The sequence below is a fragment of the Dipodomys ordii genome, unplaced genomic scaffold, assembly GCF_000151885.1.
Source record: "Dipodomys ordii isolate 6190 unplaced genomic scaffold, Dord_2.0 Scaffold50, whole genome shotgun sequence".
NCBI lineage: Eukaryota > Metazoa > Chordata > Mammalia > Rodentia > Heteromyidae > Dipodomys > Dipodomys ordii.
In genome coordinates this window covers 5,771,441-5,789,899 of record NW_012267266.1, presented here as the reverse complement: position 1 = coordinate 5,789,899, position 18,459 = coordinate 5,771,441, and the positions used below count along the sequence as shown (strand labels likewise).

Genomic DNA, 18,459 nt, shown 5'->3' with positions numbered 1-18,459 from the left:
CCCCCTCTCAGGCCCGCGTCCCCCTCCCCGGCCTCCAGTCATCCCGCCATTCTCCCCCGGGCAGGTAGGGGTCGTGACGCCGCCCGCACCTCCCCGCCGCCTTCCCAGGAAGCTTCACCTTTGCAAACCATTCTCCATTCGCCTGAGGTGGGTGGGTCCTCCGCCCCTTCATGTGTTTGTGGTCGCTGCCTCATCTTCCTGGTTTCGGGCTTCTTGCTTCCTTGCATTTCTCTCTTTTTTGGGGGGAGGGGGGTACATTTTGAAAGTTTTTCGGCTAGTTTTCCCTAGCTGAGGAGATTACCCGACAGACAGTCCGGCATGTGGATTGAGTTCACCTGGAGGGGAGAATCAAATCCTCAGGAGATTGGGATGGAGAATCTGAGTCTTTGAGAACTCCTGCAGAATGGAGATACAGTGTTGGTTGGGACCCATGATTGTTAAATCTTTCATCTCTTTCTGAGCTTTCGAGGCGGAGATGTAAGCGTTATAGGTCCAGTGAGAGAATCGGGAAGTGTATTTATTATGTTCCTCCCCCCCCCCAAAAGACTACATACATGTAACATAATCACGTAACGACACGAGAAAGGACAAGTGGTTCATTCTTTTATTCAAGGGTAGCATAAATAGCACACCGAAGCTTTAAAATCCCGTGTTGTACAAGCCCTTTGTTTTGTTTAGAAAGGACGAAAGTGGAGAAAACCTTTTTAAGGTTAGGACTTCTCAGATTTCTTGTATTCTCAATGATGGCAGTGTGTAACAATTTTTATATATAGTATTTGACATTTTTTATAAGCTGTAGGTTTGTACCTGTCTCAGCCCTCTTTCCTTCCGTGTAATCAGTTATTGATACAAAAAGTGGGATAAAGTAGTACCATGCCAAAAGTTTCTAAGTGCAGACTGAAGAATTAAAGGGCTGGGCATGGAACTTCCCTGGTAGAGCACTTGCTTACATGTGCTGGACCATAGGTTGGATCCTAGCACAGCAAACAACAGCCAACAACAAAAAGGTACAACTTCCTGAGGAAGTTGCCTTGGGTAATTGTCACTGTTTAGTTGGATATGTCTCAGGAGCACCAAAATTACAGAAATTGGTCTAAAAACATAGCTGATACTGTTTAGAGATAGCATTGTTTGGTTTCAGAGAAGAAATATTGGGGCTGGGAAAGTGGCTCAGTGGTAGCTCCAGTGCTTGCCTTGCATGAATGAGGCCCTAGGTTCCATTCCTCAGCTCCATTCCTCAGCACCACATAAGCAGAAAAACGCGGAAGTGACGCTGTGGCCCAAGTGTTAGAGTGCTAGCCTTGAGCTGTAGAGCTGAGGGACAGCGCCCAGGCCCAGAGTTCAGGCTCCACAACGGACCAAAAAAAAAAAAAAAAGACAAAAGTAAATATTTTCATTTTATTTTTGTACTTAGTAGCCTTCATTAATCTACAACCAAAGCTAGTATTTTTAGCTCTTGTGTTATCAGTTATCTGATTTCAGTTTGAAGAGACAGGAAAGTTTGGGTTGCTGAGCTTCAGTCAATGGTAAGAAAAATGTCCATCTGAGGAAGTACACCCTCCAATTCCCAGTCTTCTTCTCTATATTATCTCCTATTTACTCATATGTCAGAGGAAATAACGTCTTTGCTTCTTTTTGAAAGCAGTTCCTCCAGATGTATCCATGACCATCTCTTCCTCTTTCCCCTTTTAAAAGTTCAATTCGTTCATCCCAGGAGCCTGGTATAGTAGGAAGAATATTCACTTTGAGCCAGCTAAAGTTTTCAAATTAGGTTTTGAAGTCTGTTAAAAACCACTTACTAATTACCCTACTGAGGCTATTCTGCATCTATAAAGTAGGATGTAATTCTTTTCTCACAAAATTGATATTGAAGAATACATGTTAAAAGGCCACTCAAGTGTTTTGTACATTGTGGTTCATTTTATTGTTTTGTGCCAGTTCTGTGGCTTGAACTCAGTGCTTGGGCACTGTTCCTGAGCATTTTTGTGTGTGTCAGTCATGGGGTTTGAACTCAAGACATGGACTCTGCCCCTCAGCTTTTTCATGCAAGGCTAGTGTTCTACCACTTTGAGCAACAGTACACTTCTGATGTTCTGGTGGTTAATTGGGGATTGTCTCACAGACTTTTCTGCCTGGGCTGTCTTTGAACTGTGGTCCTCAGATCTCAGCCTCCAGTGTAGGTAGGATTACTTGTGAGAGCCACTGGTACCTGGTGTTCAGAGTGCTCAAGGCTAGCACTCTACCCGTTGAGCCACACAGCTCTACTTCTGGCTTTCTTATTTTATTTTTTATTTCATTTTATTTTTTTGTGGGTTAATTGGAGATAAGAGTTTTCAAGCTTTGATCCTCAGATCTGTCATCTGGCACATTGTGGTTCTTAATAAATTCATCAGTGACTTCCTTTACATTTTTACGAAGGAAACTACTGTCTTAAAAGTTACGGTGGCCAGGAAATTCCAAAAGACTCTTACCTCTAAGTAATCACTAAACAAAGAGGGGTGGGTGTTGTGACCGGAAGTGGAGCTGTGTCTCAAGTGGTAGAATGCTAGCCTTGAGCAAAAAAGCTCAGGGACAGTACCCAGCCTGGCAGGCACAGTACTGGCTCGCACAAAAACATTACCTATGACTTCCTCATCATTAAATCCAATGGCCTTTTCTGTGTTTAATTTTCTCAAATTATTTGTAAATACACTTGATTGTATAATAATAAAATAACTTATTTTCTAGGTTCTTCATTTTACTTCCTGATTTCCCTATGTCTCTGAAGCTTTCTTCACAGTTTTTACAGTCTTAATTTTATTCTTCCCTATAAACATAGTTTCCTATATCAGCTAGGCTGCAAACAATTGTAAACACAACTAGTGTACTAGTTCATGTAATTAGCAAGTACATAGAGATGGCTGGAATTGTGGTTTAGTCAAAGATCATGCTATCAGGGCTGAGGTCCTGCTATTTTCTTAACATTGTCCTGTTTGGGCTTCATGGTCAGACTTCCCTTCTAATGAAGGAAGCAACCAGCAATGTTCTTTTCTTTCTTTTTTTTTTTTGGGGGGGGGTCCGGTCGTGGGGCCTGAACTCTGGGCCTGGGCACTGTCCCTCAGCTCAAGGCTAGTGCTCTACCACTTGAGCCACAGCGCCACTTCCGGCTTATGTGGTGCTGAGGAATCTAACCAGGGCCTCATGCATGCAAGGCAAGCCGGTCTACCACTGAGCCACCTTCCCAGCCCCACCAGCAATGTTCTTATTGCAGTCAGCCACCTTCGTGTACTGCCAAAGGGAGAGAGAAGACTTCTTTCGTAATAATGTCTCAAAATCCTCAGTTCTCCTCTCATTGAACATAGAAGATCATACTGCCAGGTCAGTAGCAGTATCTTTGCCCAGAGGTATAGGATTATAAACTGGCCTAGCCTGTGGAGTGAATAAGTACTGCAGCACAGTGTTGGCAAGGTGAAATGGGTAATGGGAAGGTAACCAGTGTCCTCAAGGTCCTGTGTGCTTTTCACTGTTTCTTAGTGGTCATACTCTTTTTTTTTTCCTTTATGAAGTACTTCATTTCAGTATGGATGTTTCTCATTTCTATAACTCTACTTCCCACTTCCATTATTAGCTCTATGTCTTTATTTAATGTACTGCTTTAGTTTTAACTCATGTTAAGAGTTTGATGTGGATCCCTTAGCCTCCTCTGTTTATATGTTTGTATTCTTCCTCCTGATTTCTCTTTTATAAATAACCTTTCTTTCAGCTGTTCAGTCTTGAAGCCTTACAGTAATCTTGGTTCTTCTTCCACTTCAGTTATCACATCTTAAATATATATTAGGCTTCAAGTTACACAGTACTAAACTAATTGATTTAACCAGTATTTCACATAAAAATACATTCAAAATTGGAGGATTCCATGAGTAGTCAATTTAGCTGCACAGTGAGGATTATCAGGAATTCTGGTGCTTTCCATCTTCAAGCTTCACTCTTCCTTGGTATGCTGATCTTTACACTTAAGACTTGTCACATAAGGGTTGCAGCTTTCTGCCCAGGCATCACATTGCCAAGTGGAAGTTTGCCTTCTTATTTATTTATTTAGTTGGTTGTGGGGCCTGAATTCTGGGCCTGGACACTGTCCCTCAGCTCTTCAGTTCAAGGCTAGTACTCTATCACTTGAGCCACAGCACCACTTCCAGCTTTTTCTGCTTACGTAGTGCTGAGGAATCGAACCCAGGGCCTCGTGCATGCAAGGCAAGCATTGTACCACTGAGTCACCTTTCCAGCCCTTCTCATCTTTTGATTAGCCAAATAAATCTTCCAGAGAAGGTGCAGATGCACATCCTACTACACCCATGCGCTAGTTGCAAGAAAGCAGGAAAACTAATGTGGTTTTTAAGTAAAGGAAGCAGGTAGGCAGATGACTGAGGGAAAAATAACAAAACATTTTCTGTGAAGTAACTCTATAGTATTACATGGAGAAGAAAATTTAAATAAATGAGTGTCCTAACAGTAGTAATAAACTTAAAGCATTGTTTACCCAAGAGTTGATGTACGTATTTATTTACTTATTTATTAGTACTGGGCTCTCAGCTTTGTGATTGCTAGGCAGTTACTTTGACCTTTGAGCCATACCAACAGCCCTTTTTGCCCATTATTTTTGAGGTAGGGTTTTGCTTTTTGCCTGGTCCAGCCCAGACCTTGACCTTCTTATTTATGCTTTGCACAGTGGCTGGGATAACAGAAACAAACTATCATACCCAAGTTTTGTTTTGTTTTGTTTTGTTTTGTTTTGTTTGATCCTGGAGCTTGAACTCTGGGCTTGGGCGCTGTCCCTGTGCTCTTCAGCTCAAGGTGAGTGCTTTACAACTTGAGCCACAGCAACACTTCCGGTTTTCTAGTGGTTTTTATTGGAGATAAGAGTCTCACGGACTTTCCTGCCCAGGCTGGTTTTGAACCGTGATGCTCAGATCTCAGCCTTCTGAGTACCTAGGATTACAGGTGTGAGCCACCAGCGCCCGGCCATACTCAAGTTTTATGTTAAGATGGTATCTTAACATCTACCCCTGGCTGACCTGGAACTTAGTCGTCTTCATAGCTAGGATGACAAGAACATCTCATTATGCTGAACTATTGATTGAAATGGAGCTTCATGGACCTTTTCTCTCAATCCTCTCAATTTCCATCTTCCAGATAGCTAATATTACAGACAAGAACCACCAGTACCAGACTTAAGATTGATATTAAATACCTTTAAGCATACCCAGTGGAGTAAGAAACACATATATAACAATTATTATAAAAATAGATTGTGGTTCCCTTATGGGTAAGACATTTGGAAATCATGGGGACATTTTGGTGTCACAGAAACTGTCAGGTCCCACTAACAGTGAGTAGAGGTCAGATTTGCTATTTGAAATAGTCTTACAGGACCAACAATTGTTCCTTCCTAGATCCAGCTACATATCTACATATTGAAATAGGTGAATGTTTTGCCTTTTGGAATTATTTGCTGAGATTCATCTACATTATTCTTACTCTTGTTGGGGCTTTTGTACTCCCAGGCCAGCACTCCACCACAGAAGCTGAGCTATAGCTCCACTTCTGGCTTTTTAGTGGTCAGTTGGAGATGAGAGTCTCAGGAACTTTACTACTAGGGTTGGCTTCAAACTGCTATCTTCAGATCTCAGCCTCCTGAGTATCTAGGATTTCAGGTGTGAGCTGCTGGTGCCCAACTGCACTCTTCTATTTTAAGTGACAGAAAATTAAATTCAATCTAGCTTCACAAATAAAGGGAACGATTAGATCTTGTAGTTAAACTTTAAGCTAAGGCATCATCCAGCAGCTTATAGGAAACCATCAAGAACTTGGCTGAATTTCTCTGAGATTTGTTCTGTTCTGGCACTCCTTTGTTTTGGTTTTATTTTTGGGCTAGTCTACTTCATGGTAGCAAATTCCTGTAGCAGTTTTAGGCTTTCATTAACTCTTTCACTTTCAAAGTAAAGTAAATCTCTTTTACTTGATTTTGTTAGTGTTTGTTGAGTGCAAACAATGCACAAACTTTCCTTAAACACTATCCCTAAAAACCTGATAAGCTCTTCTATCATGCTACAATTTTACATATGTATATCTATCTATCTATCTATAGATAGATAGATAGATATATCAGACTTTGTAGGTATTGTCTATGTCTCATGCATTTCTGTACCTTGCCTTAATCACCTTTTTGCTCTTAGAGTCCATTGTCTAGAATATTAGTGGTATTGCCACTTAGTGGAAAGAATTAATGATTTTCTGCATAACACAGAAAAGAAGGTTGTAGGAGAGCAAAGAAACAGAATTCCCTCATTCCTTCAGAAGTTGTTACTGAACCCTGAATTAATAAGTACATGGCACCCCTAAGAGTGAATGTGATTTTCTTGTGGTTAATAGAGTATGAATTTATTTGACAGCTTTTCTGAATTCTAGTAGAGGTTTTGTCCTCCTCTGGTGTCTAGAGGGATTTGTTCCTAGACTGTTCCATGGATGCTAAAGTCTCATATAAAGTGGTATAGAATTTGCAAACAACCTATGTACATCATCCCATATTTTAAATCATCTCTAGATGATTTAAAATTACCTAAAGCATACTTGTTAAGCATCTCTGATTTGAATATCTGAGATCACATGCTCTAAAATTTGAAATTTTTTTGCATATCAGCCTGACACCAACAGTAGAATTCTATATCTGACCTCATGTATCACAGGTAAAATGTGGTACACTAAAAATATTGTATAAAATAACCTTTGGCCTGTTCATATATGTAACTCAGTATATAACTGAGTTTCATGTTTAGACTTGGATCCCATTCCCTAAGGTGTTTCATGAATGTGTAAGTACTCTAAAATCCAAAATCTGAGATACTTTAAAGCATGTGGATAAGAGGTATTCCATGTGTACCTAATACAATGTAAATAGTTACTAAGCTGTATTAGGTGGTAATGGCAAGAAAAAGAGCAGTAGATGTTCTGTATAGATGCAATTTTTCCTCCAAATATTTTAAATCCAAGGATATTAACCCTGTGTATATATAGAAAGAGAGCTAACTGTTTTCTCAATTAACAAAAGGCAAATGTTATTCATGTAACAGATATTTTTGGGGATTGAAGGTATATCTCATGGTGTAAGATCGTGGATTCCAGCCTTACCACAAAAAAACCCTTAAATGTACTTATTTTCATAATTCACTTTAAAATGTTTTTCAGTTTTCATTGTGGTTTTTTCCTTGACTTTTGAGTTATTTGGAAATACTGTATTTTTCATTTCTAAACAAACAATGATTTTCTGTTACTTAGTTTTTAAGTTATGCTAGAAATAGGTTGGTGTCACATAGGAATAAAGACACTAACTGGAAAGAAACTCAGCAAGACAAAGTTTACTTCTGCAAAAGAGTGTGCCAGTGGCCAAAAATCTGACTAGCAAACACACAGCGCTGGCAGGCTGCTCCCTTTTTATTCCTAACCTAGCAAGCTCTGCTCCATTAGCCTAGCTCAGGATCACAATCTGCAAAAGGAAATGCCTTAATTAACAGCATGTTAATTAAATGATTAAATGATTAAAAGGAACTTCTAACAGGATGTGTTAGAGCTCTGGGGAATAAGATGTATGTAACTAAAATGTAATTAACAAGGGCCAAGCCACCTGGCCAAAGCAGGACCCCTTCAAAAAACAATTCTCTCAGGATTAATGGAAAGGAAGCAAACTACTTTGATAGAAAAGACTCTTTTCTCATATAACATAATTACAGTATAATCCAAGAATGTACTCTTTTTCAAAGGTTTGTTTTTTCAGGCTTTAGTCTCTGTGTTATTGCCTCAGTTCAATGAAGTCCTTGCTAAGTATCCATAGGAATTGGTTCCCATGCTCAAATTCCTATATAAAATGGTATAGTATTGACATACAACTTAGGCATATCAGCTACATACTTTTTTTAAAGTTATCTCTAGATTACTTGTAATACCTAATGTGATACTGAATATATAATACCTTATAGGTTAATGTTATGTAAGTAGTTGTTACACTATATTTAGGGAATAGTAACAAGGAAAGATATTATGCAAATTCAGTACAGACATAATTTTTTCATATATTTTTGATCCATGGGAGCAGAATCCATGAATACAGAAAGCTAGCTGTACCTTTTTTCCCCCCTTCAGTAACCATTGCATGTAATGTTTTGTATTTTTTTCATCAGGGCATGTCTCTTAATCTAGGGAAGAGTATTTTGAGATACTTTATTTTGATTTCATTTCCCCTTGTAAGGATTTCATTTCCCTTGTAATTCTCCCAAATTTTACTTTATAGATATTAGAGGCATTGCTTGTAGTTGCACAGAATTACATAATACTTGAATCTTGTCAGTGACTTAATGTCATTATTCTTTCTAAATCTGGTAATGCCTTTTGCACTAGAGTCTAGTTTAACTAGGATTAGTGTAACTCAAGCATGGTATGTATTTTTTTTTGTGTATGTATATATTTTTCTACTCTTGTACCTCTCCAATCTTTCTTTATTCTGATGTTTTAGATAGGTCTCTTCCATGATGTAGTTGAGTTTAAATTTCACATATTATATACTATATATTTGCATTGTCTGTTAGTTTTTCCACCTTTTTAGCATTTAGATTAATGGGCTATTTCATCAATCAGATTTTTGTCCTCATTTAGACGCTGTGGCCTTTTTTATCTTCATATAAAGTCTAATGTTAATTGGTAGCTTTATCCTTTCCCATATGGTACATCTAGTTCTGTTTACTCTGGCTTTATATCGTGCATTTTTATTACTCTCCTCCCTTATTGTCATTACTCTTTTAGACTGTCAGTATTTTAGTAAACTGACAGAAGACAGTATAACAACTATTTACATAACATTACTTATAAGGTATGATATTATTAAGAATTATAAATAATGTAGAGATGATTTGATTTGTTTAGATGTGTGTGTGTGTGTGTGTTACATGCCAATTTTTCTTGTTTCTTTGTATTCTTAATCTTAGCCCAAAACCTAACATTGTTTTCATTATAGTCCTCACCTGTAATGGTGGTGGGACTCTTAAAGTCTTTCAGTGCAGGAAACAAATATTGTAAATACTTGCTTTTCATTGATAAATTCAAAAGGCAAAAATTCACAAAAGTTGTTTCCTGACTTACAGTGGATTTGAGCTGGTTATTAATTTCTCATTTGTTGTCAGTTTTTTGGTCCTTTCAAGATTATTTTAGTATTTTACCTAGACTTTTAAATTATCATCAGAAAGATAGTTAATTATAATCACCTGACTTGCTGTTTTTACAAGTAGAAGTCCAAAAATTTCCTTTGATTGTTCAAGGAAGACTAACATATCTGCATTAGTTTTTTCCTTTGTAGTAGTGTTTCTTTTATGGCATAAATTATTTACCTGGGAGGTTAAGCAATTAAGTTATGTTGTTTTAAAATACTTTAACATGTATTATTTACCAAATGAGATCCTATTATTTTCAAAGCCCCAAGGAAGGAGGCAGAGGACATACTAATTGGAGAAGCTAAAAATATTTATGATGTAGCGAAGATGGAGGCCCAGCTCAATAGAGCACCTGCAGGCATTGCCTTTCATGTAAGCAAGCTTTTTTTGTAGTTGAACTCAGGGCCTTGCACTTAACTAGGCAGGCTCTTTGCTACTTAAGCTCACTCTCAGTCCTCTTTGCTTTAGTTATTTTCTAATAGGGTCTTGTGTTTATCCCCAGGCAGTCCTGAACTGCACTCTTCCTACTTAGAAAAAGCTGGGTCTTTTTGTTAGGCCCTGCTTTTTATTGGTTGAGATGGAGCTCTGCTATTACAGGTGTGAGCACTGAACTTGGCACTGAGCTGAGAAAGAACATGTTTTTGTTGGAAGTCTGATTTTATTTTCATTAATTAATGTTAGGACTCTGTGCTATGTAGGTTACAGGGTTTTTTTTAACATTTCATGGACAAAATATAATTTTTAAATCTTACATGTATATTAAATGTTCTACTTATAATTTGTTTTCTGAATTAAGTCTTTTGGTGGTCAAACATACAGATAAAAATTCTAGGCAAACTAAGCTATGATTGCCTTTACATTAGTACACATTCTCCTGTGTTTGGGCAGTGGTGTTGGTAAAAGTATGAAAAGTACAAAAAGGGGGCTGGGCGGGTGGCTCAGTGGTAGAACGCTTGCCTTGCATGCCAGAGGCCCTGGGTTCTATTCCTCAGCACCACATAAGCAAAAAGAAAAAAGCTGGAAGTGGCGCTGTGGCTCAAGTGGTGGAGCGCTAGCCTTGAGCTGAAGAGCACAGGGACAGCATCCAAGCCCAACGTTCAAGACCCATGACCGACAAAAAAAAAAAAAAAAAGAATGGAGGAAAGTGCTGAGGGAATAGAGGGTACATAACTGAATTAACCTGTCAGAAGAGCTTAGGAGGGGGCTAGGAAGTAGCTCACTGGTAGATTCAGTCCCTGGCACTGGAGAAAAAAATCTTGGGTGTTTAAGGAAGTAGTAGAAATGGCTTAGTGTAGTTTAAGAAGCCAGCCTGGGGCTGGGAAAGTGGCTCAGTGGTAGAGTGCTTGCCTTGCATGCATGAGGCCCTTAGCACTACATAGCAGAAAAAGCCAGAAGTGGCGCTGTGGCTCAAGTGGTAGAGCACTATCCTTGAGCTGAAGAGCTGAGGGATAGCACCCAAGCCCAGAGTTCAGGCCCATGACTGACAAAAAAAAAAAAAGCCAGCCTGGGCAGACAAATTGAAGAGATTCTCATCTCCAGTTTACTAGCAAAAAGCCAGAAATGGAGATGTGGCTCAATTGGTAGACCACTAACCTTGTATAGAAAAACAAGAGTGCCAGGCATTGAGTTCAAGTCCCAGTACTGGCATGGCTTTTTTTTTTAAGTGGTAACTGGAATCAAGGAACACATATATTCCTTCTCTTAGACACTTTCAAACATTCCTCTATTCTAGTCTCCTTGACTAAAGTACGTGTATACAAGAGAAAATCTCCTCTTGAGACAGTGTTATCAGATTTCAAATAAGATAAATAGGTATATTCATTGAATAGTTTATGAAGTTATAAGGATGTTGGTTGGATTAACAGTACAGTAGTACTAAAGTATGCTGTTTTATAAGTTACATAAATTTCTGTATTATCTTATTAAGTACTAAATTAGCACCATGTAGTTAGTAGCATTAAGCACTGTATCAAACCTGTTGTGAAATTCAGGTTTTCTTTTGGGAAAGAACAAAATATGGAGTGGAAGAGGAGGAATTGAATATTTGAACATCTGATATGGGTGGGCTGAGAATGTGGCTTAGTGGTAGAGTGCTTGCTTAGCATGCATGAAGCCCTGGGTTCCATTCCTCAGTACCACATAAACAGAAAAGGCCGGAAGTGGTGCTGTGGCTCAAGTGGTAGAGTGCTAGCCTTGGGCAAAAGAAGTTCAGGGACAGTGCCCAGGCCCTGAGTTCAAGCCCCAGGATTGGCAAAAGAACCACACACATACACATACACACACACACACACACACACACACACACACAATTATGTTGATTGTAATGATTCTCTTCATTTAATTGATATGTAGGATTAACTGCTATGTTTAAGATAGAGTAGCACTATTTCCAGAAAAAAATGTATTGATCTTTGGGTTTGGCTTGTGATGTTGGGAGCATTTTCTCTCCTTGTTTCCCTAGAATCAGAATGGGGAACTTTCTGTTCCCCATCCCCATATAAAACCTGAGAAATCATTTGATACATGACAGGACAGGCACATATGCCTCTCATTCCTATCTGTGGGCTATCTACCTGAACTGATAATTTTTTTATGGCCTGCAAATAATGTTACAAATATTTAAAGGGCTCTTGGCAGAGAAAAGGTCTCCTACCCCTGATAGAGTAAGCATTTCTCTTCTTCTTTTAAAGTGGAATTTTTCTACTTACTATTTTTTTTTTTTTTTTGGTCAGTAATGGGGCTTGAACTCTGGGCCTGGACAGTGTCCCTAAGCACTCTACCACTTGAGCCATAGAGCCACTTCCGGTTTTCTGAGTGGTTTATTGAAGATGAGTCTCATGGACTTTTCTGCCCCTGCTGGTTTTGAACCATGATCCTCAGATCTCAGCCTCTGGAGTAGCTAGTATTACAGGCGTGAGCCATCAGCGCCCAGCAGGATTTCTCTATTTCTAAGCTATAGAAAAGGCTCTGATTTTGTAGGGGTAAAGGACTTAGTGATCTGAAATAAGAATAGAATTAAATGAAAAAGTGCTGGGCTTGGTAACTCAGTCTTGTTATCTTACCTACTTATGAGACAGAAATCAGGATGATCACAGTTCAAGGTCAGCCTGGGCAAAAAAGTTAGTGAGATCTCTTGCAGCTCAGCAAATATACAAAGCATTGTGATACGTGCCTATAATCCCAGTCATACGGGGGAAGCATAAGCAGGATTAGAGTCAAAGGCCAGCCCTGTGAAAAAATATATAAGACTTTATGTAAAAATAATTATAGCAAAAAAAGCATGGTGTCTGGTTTATGTGGTGGAGTGCCAGCCTAGCATAAGCAGGATTAGAGTCAAAGGCCAGCCCTGTGAAAAAATATATAAGACTTTATGTAAAAATAATTATAGCAGCCGGGCGCTGGTGGCTCACGCCTATAATCCTAGCTATTCAGGAGGCTGAGATCTGAGGATCGCGGTTCAAAGCCAGCCCGGGCAGGAAAGACCGTGAGACTCCTATCTCCAATAAACCACCAGAAAACCGGAAGTAGCGCTGTAGCTCAAGTGGTAGAGCGCTTGCCTTGAGCTGAAGAGCTGAGGGACAGTGCCCAGGCCCAGAGTTCAAGCCCCACGACCGACAAAAAAAAAAATAATAATAATTATAGCAAAAAAAGCATGGTGTCTGGTTTATGTGGTGGAGTGCCAGCCTAGCAAGTATGAGGCTCTGATTTAAATCCTAGTAATGTGGGAAGATGAGGGAAGGGAAAGGAAGAGTATGGAAAGAAAAGAAGGGAAGGAAGTAAAGACTGAAGTCAGGGAATAAGGAACTGTCTGGAGAATTTTTTTTAATAACTCCCTATTCTTAATCTTTAGCACAAAATCTTTTTAGAATTACTGGTCTTATTAATAAAGATGGAAAAATAAAAAGGAAATGGGTAAGTTATTCTCTTTGTTTTATTTTATATGTGTGTGTGCATGCGTCCATCGTGCATGCGTGTGTGTGTGTGTGTGTGTGTGTGTGTGTATGTGCCAGTATTGGGGCTTGAACTCAGGGCCTGGGTGCTTATCCCCTTAGCTTTATCACTTAGGTCTATTGAGCCACACATACACACTTCTGGCTTTTTTGGGGGTGGGGGACACAGGGCTGGTTAATTGGAGATATGAGTCTCAAAGAATTTCTTTTCTTTTTTTTTTTTTTTTTTCAGTCGTGGGGCTTGAACTCTGGGCCTGGGCGATGTCCCTCAGCTCTTCAGCTCAAAGCGAGCGCTCTACCACTTAAGCTACAGCGCCACTTCCGGTTTTCTGGTGGTTTATTGGAGATAGGAGTCTCACCGTCTCTCCTGCCCGGTCTGGCTTTGAACCACGATCTTCAGATCTCAGCCTCCTGAGTAGCTAGGATTACAGGCGTGAGCCACCAAGCGTCTGGTTTTAAATTTTTTAGTATTATAAAGTAGTTTTACAAAGAGGTTTTTTTTTTTTAATTTTTTTAAGGTGTATTCTCCTGCTCACCAAATACTTAATTTCTACTAGATACTTGAAACAGTGCTGGTAGTTTACAAAAATGAAGGAAGAATTGCTTGTTCAGGAGCTCACAATCTAATGAAGAAAAATAGACATAGTTGAGTTAGTATTTGATTTGTATTGAAGCATTGAGGGAGACGCTTCATAGTATTTGAATTTCTATGGATCAGACAGAAGACTGGATGGAATACTGTTGATAATATTAAGATGACATTACAGGAGTCTTGATCTCAAGTAGGTTAGTGAGAAAGACAAATATGTAATCTCAAGTGTATGATAAATGAAATAGCTGATAGGGTGGAGGTGTGGCTCAGGAAGGACCAAATCATAAAGGACCTTGCTTATGCTAAGAACTGGATTTTTACCTTTTAGGGTTTTTTCCAGTAGCTTATAATTATGGATTTTCTTTTCATTTTCTAAGTAATAGTATAAGACTTATTTCATAACTTACTTATTTCATAGCTCTGTGTTGTTAATGGAAAAATAGCACCATCTAGGCAACAAAGAATTTTTAAAATTTTTTTATTGTGAAAATACTGTACAGAAGGGTTACAATCACATGAACAAGGTAATGAGTACATTTCTTATCAAGCATTGTTGCCTCCTCCTTCTTTATTTTTCCCCTAGCATCCCTTCCATCTCCACAATCCATCCCTCGCCTAAATTGCAAAGTTCGTTTTTCGACATAGCGTCTCCCACATCTCAGCAATAAAGATTTAAACAGTAAAAAAAGTACCTCTCAATTCTACTTCTCAATGGAAACCAGGTTTCCTGAGTATTTTGAAAAGTGTTTACACATCATTGTTCTTAATACCAGCATAGTATTAGAAAGGAAAAAAGAAAACTGTTTCAAAATGAGCAAGAAAATACTAGCTTCCAGGCCAAAAAGATTTTATATAGATTGTTTTTACAAAATAGTTATCAAGTCTAACCAAGTTGTCATCACCACATATGAGCTTGTCCCGCCTGTCCCTCCCTTCCCCCCTTTCTCTCTCTCTCTTTCATTTATTATTATCCTAAGTGGTTGTAAAAAAAGGGGGGCGTGTCTAGGAATGTGGCTTAGTGCTAGAGTGCTTGTCTGACAGGCATGAAGCCCTGGGTTCAATTCCTCAGCACCACATAAACAGAAAAGGCCAGAAGTGGTGCTATGGCTCAAGTGGTAGAGCACTAACCGTGAGCTGAAGAGCTGAGGGATAATGCCCAGGCCCAGAGTTAAAGCCCCACAACTAGGAAAAAAAAAAGTTTGTTTCCTTTGTATATGAGTATAATGCATCTTGATCAGTGTCACCCCTTCCATCAGTCTCCCCCCAGCTACCCATTTTCTTTAAAAAAAAAAATTGTTTCTTATTATAAGATATAGCAAAACATCCCTTTTTCTGTGAAATCCTAAGTATTTATTTAGCAAACCTAGTTTTAATTAACGACCATCAGATTGAGAAAAGGTCTTTTATCATGTTTTATGAAGTATAAAACTTTCAAGATCAGGATGCTTCTTGATAGAATCAATTGGGAAATGCATTTGAATATGAAATGACACTTTAATAAAGTTTTTTTTTTCTTCTATAAGAGCAGTGTGATAGCAGGTATTGATGGCTCATGCCTATAATCCTAGCTAGTCAGGAGGCTGAGATCTACGGGTTCCACTTCAAAGCCAGATAAAGCAGAAAAGTCCTTGAGACTCTTACCTCCAGTTAACCAGTCAGAAGACCAGACTTGAGGCAGATAGTAGAGCAGAGCAGAAAAAGCCTCATGAGAGCTCAAAATCCACAGTTTAAGTCCGAGTACCAGCACACACAAAAAAAGCTAGGAGATACAGATAATTCTACCCTGTCTTGGAGTACTTGGAGTACTGGGTTGGGATGTAACAGTGGTAAAGCACATGCTTAGTAGTCAAAAGATGTTGGGTTTAGTAACAAAAGAATTCAATCATCATCATCTATACTGTGAAAAAGTCAATACATTTATTAGATTGTCTTGATTTTTCTTTCTTTCTCTTCTCTCTCAATGTAATTTTAAATATTCAATATTGAATTATTGCTTAGGTTACTTTGCCTCCTAGTCCCTAAGGTAGTCCATGTGACCCAGAGGTTTCTTATTTAATGGACAAAATTCCTTAATAGGAAATTTGAATTATTTAGTCTATAATAACAAACATCTTCAGATATCCAGACATAAAATAATTTTATATTCTGTGGTTGGCCTTAGATGTTTAAAATCTAGCATAAAGCCAAAGGAAGAAAAGAGACTCAAAAGGAAGAAAATGGGTTAGTATCAGGTAATAACATCTGCAGTTGATCTATAGGGTATTAAAGAATTTGTTTTTCTTTCTAGGTAAGAATTGGGAATATTAGTATGAAAATAAACATTTTTTTACTAAAGTTTTGATAAATAACATTGTTAGGTACTATATTCTTTTATGTAGACCAAATTTTGGGTTTACATATCAATTAAAATTGAGTTCTTTATCATTTCTGCTGTATTCCAAGAGCTAATTCATTTGTTATCAACTGATATCTGATATAATGTAGGTATTTTATGATATTTTAAACATTAGAGTAATAACAATTTCAGTCATCTATTCCCAGAGGAAAGATTGTGGTTTTTTTTTTAATGGTTGTTGTTTTTTGTTTGTTTGTTTGGTCTATCATGAGGCTTGAACTCCGGCCTGGACTATGAGCTCTTTTGCTCAAAGCTAGGGCTCTACTACTTTGAGCCACAGTGCCACTTCCAGTTTTCTGGTGGTTAATTAAAGATAAAAGTCTCACAAACTTTCCTGTGGGGGCTGGCTTCAAACCGCAGCGCTCAGATCTCAGCCTCCAGAGTAACTAGAATTATAAGTGTGAATACCAGTACCTGGCTTGGAAAGATTTTCATTTTTGGAATAAAATACAGGCAAACATAAAATCTTGCTTTAAGTTTTTAATTTATAAAATTAATCAGAATTTTTCTGCCCGAGAAGTGATACTTTAAAATATTATACTTCCTAAAAACTTGGAAAAAATTATATTAAGTGAAGTAAGCCAGGCCCAAAGAAACATAGGTCCCATGGTTTCCCTTATTTGCAATATCTAGTATATGTATGAGTCAAGCGGAAAAGGTCAGATAATGTGATGTTAGGAAAATGAACCCTTAGATATGTATTTTAATGTTTTTTTCTTTCATGCATTTGTTTCTAACGCGTTTATAAGATTATCTCTTCCCTCCCCCACAGTATAACCCCTGCTTTCACTATATTTGATGTCAGTATAACTTGTGGAGGAGATGGGGAAAAACAAGTCGTTTAAGGATACAGGTGGACCTGTAGCAACAATGAGAAGTACAAGTTGTCATGTCGAAAACGAAAACGAGCTTTACAACGTTGGGTGGGGGGTGGAGGGAGGGGGGTTGGGAAGGGATGTGAAGGGTAAACAAAGGAGGAGGCTGCAATGCTTGATAAGAAATGTACGCATTATCTTGCCCATGTAATTATAACCCCTCTGTACAGTATGTTCACAAAAATAAATATTATACTTCCTAAAACTGGAGTTTTACCAGGCTAAGACATTGTTAGCTTATAGGAGGAAGTGGTGCTGTGGCTCAAAGAGAGAGAGTGCTAGCCTTGAGCCTAAAAAAAAGCTTGGGGACAGCACTCAGGCCCTGAATTGAAGCCCCATAACTAAAAAAAAAAAAAGAATTTAAGGGGGAAAAATGGGTTTTCTTGGATATATACAAAATTTGAATATTTTATTAATTGAGTTTGTATTAATAACAAGAGTAATGAATAACTTGTTGACTTTTCCCAAATAATACTAAGTCAAATAAAAATTGTAGAGTATATATTTCGGTTTGATTACAGGAGAAGCACATTTTTCAATTGAAAATACTTTGGCCCCTTATGTTTAGCTATAAATTGGTAATGACAAGAATACAATTCGGATCATTCTGATTATTGTTCCTCTTTCCTAAGAACTAGATACTGGTCCTGTGAATTTTTTCAGGTCTTTCTCTCATCATATATTCTTATTTGAAATACTTACTTTTTTTCTTCACATAGAGTGGAGTTTAAGTTTCTTAATCTAGCAGACAAAATTGAAATCTCTACTTAAGAAATTCCTGAACATCTTACAAGTCACTATTTTCTCTCTGAACTCTTTTCTTGATTACCTGACTAGAAATGATCTACTTGTTTCTTTAACAGTACATTGCCTTGTATTAAAACTTTTGTTATGTTAATTGCTTACTAATTTACAAAGTAATACTGTACTTATCACTATATCATCTATATTCATACACTGAACAAAATGTACCAATTATAGTCTTATGTTCAAGAGAAACAGCAGTGCAGGCGAATCTAAATTTCGGTCTTTGTGGAATTTATTTTCTTGTTTGGGAAACAGTGATGAGGGAGAAAGACTATATTGATGCATAGAAATTTTTTAGATTCAAGTGCTTTGATTATAAAACACAATAACATGATAGAAACTTTGCAACTTAAAACTTCAATCTTTATAAGATGATCATAGAGGGTCTCTTTGGAGATGTGCTATCTATGCCTTGTCCTGAAGGATATGAAGTAGTAGTCATAGGAAGATTTGGAAGTCGATTTTGCAGTTGAAGGATAAGGATAAGGCAGGAAAGAGAGGCAGAAATCAGAAGAGTAAACAGTAGAAGCAAGCCCTTGTCCTTTTGTTTATATATGCCCTTGCCCTCCAATAACTGACTGGCTTGATCCAGGGGTTATGTGAGACA

At 38.1% G+C, this 18,459-nt stretch overlaps 1 protein-coding gene across 2 annotated transcripts in view; it reads left to right on the top strand.

Moving 5' to 3' along the window:
- The window catches only part of Apc (adenomatous polyposis coli), a 97,376-nt gene that overhangs the window by 457 nt on the left and 78,460 nt on the right, over positions 1-18,459 (top strand). The window lies entirely within an intron of this gene.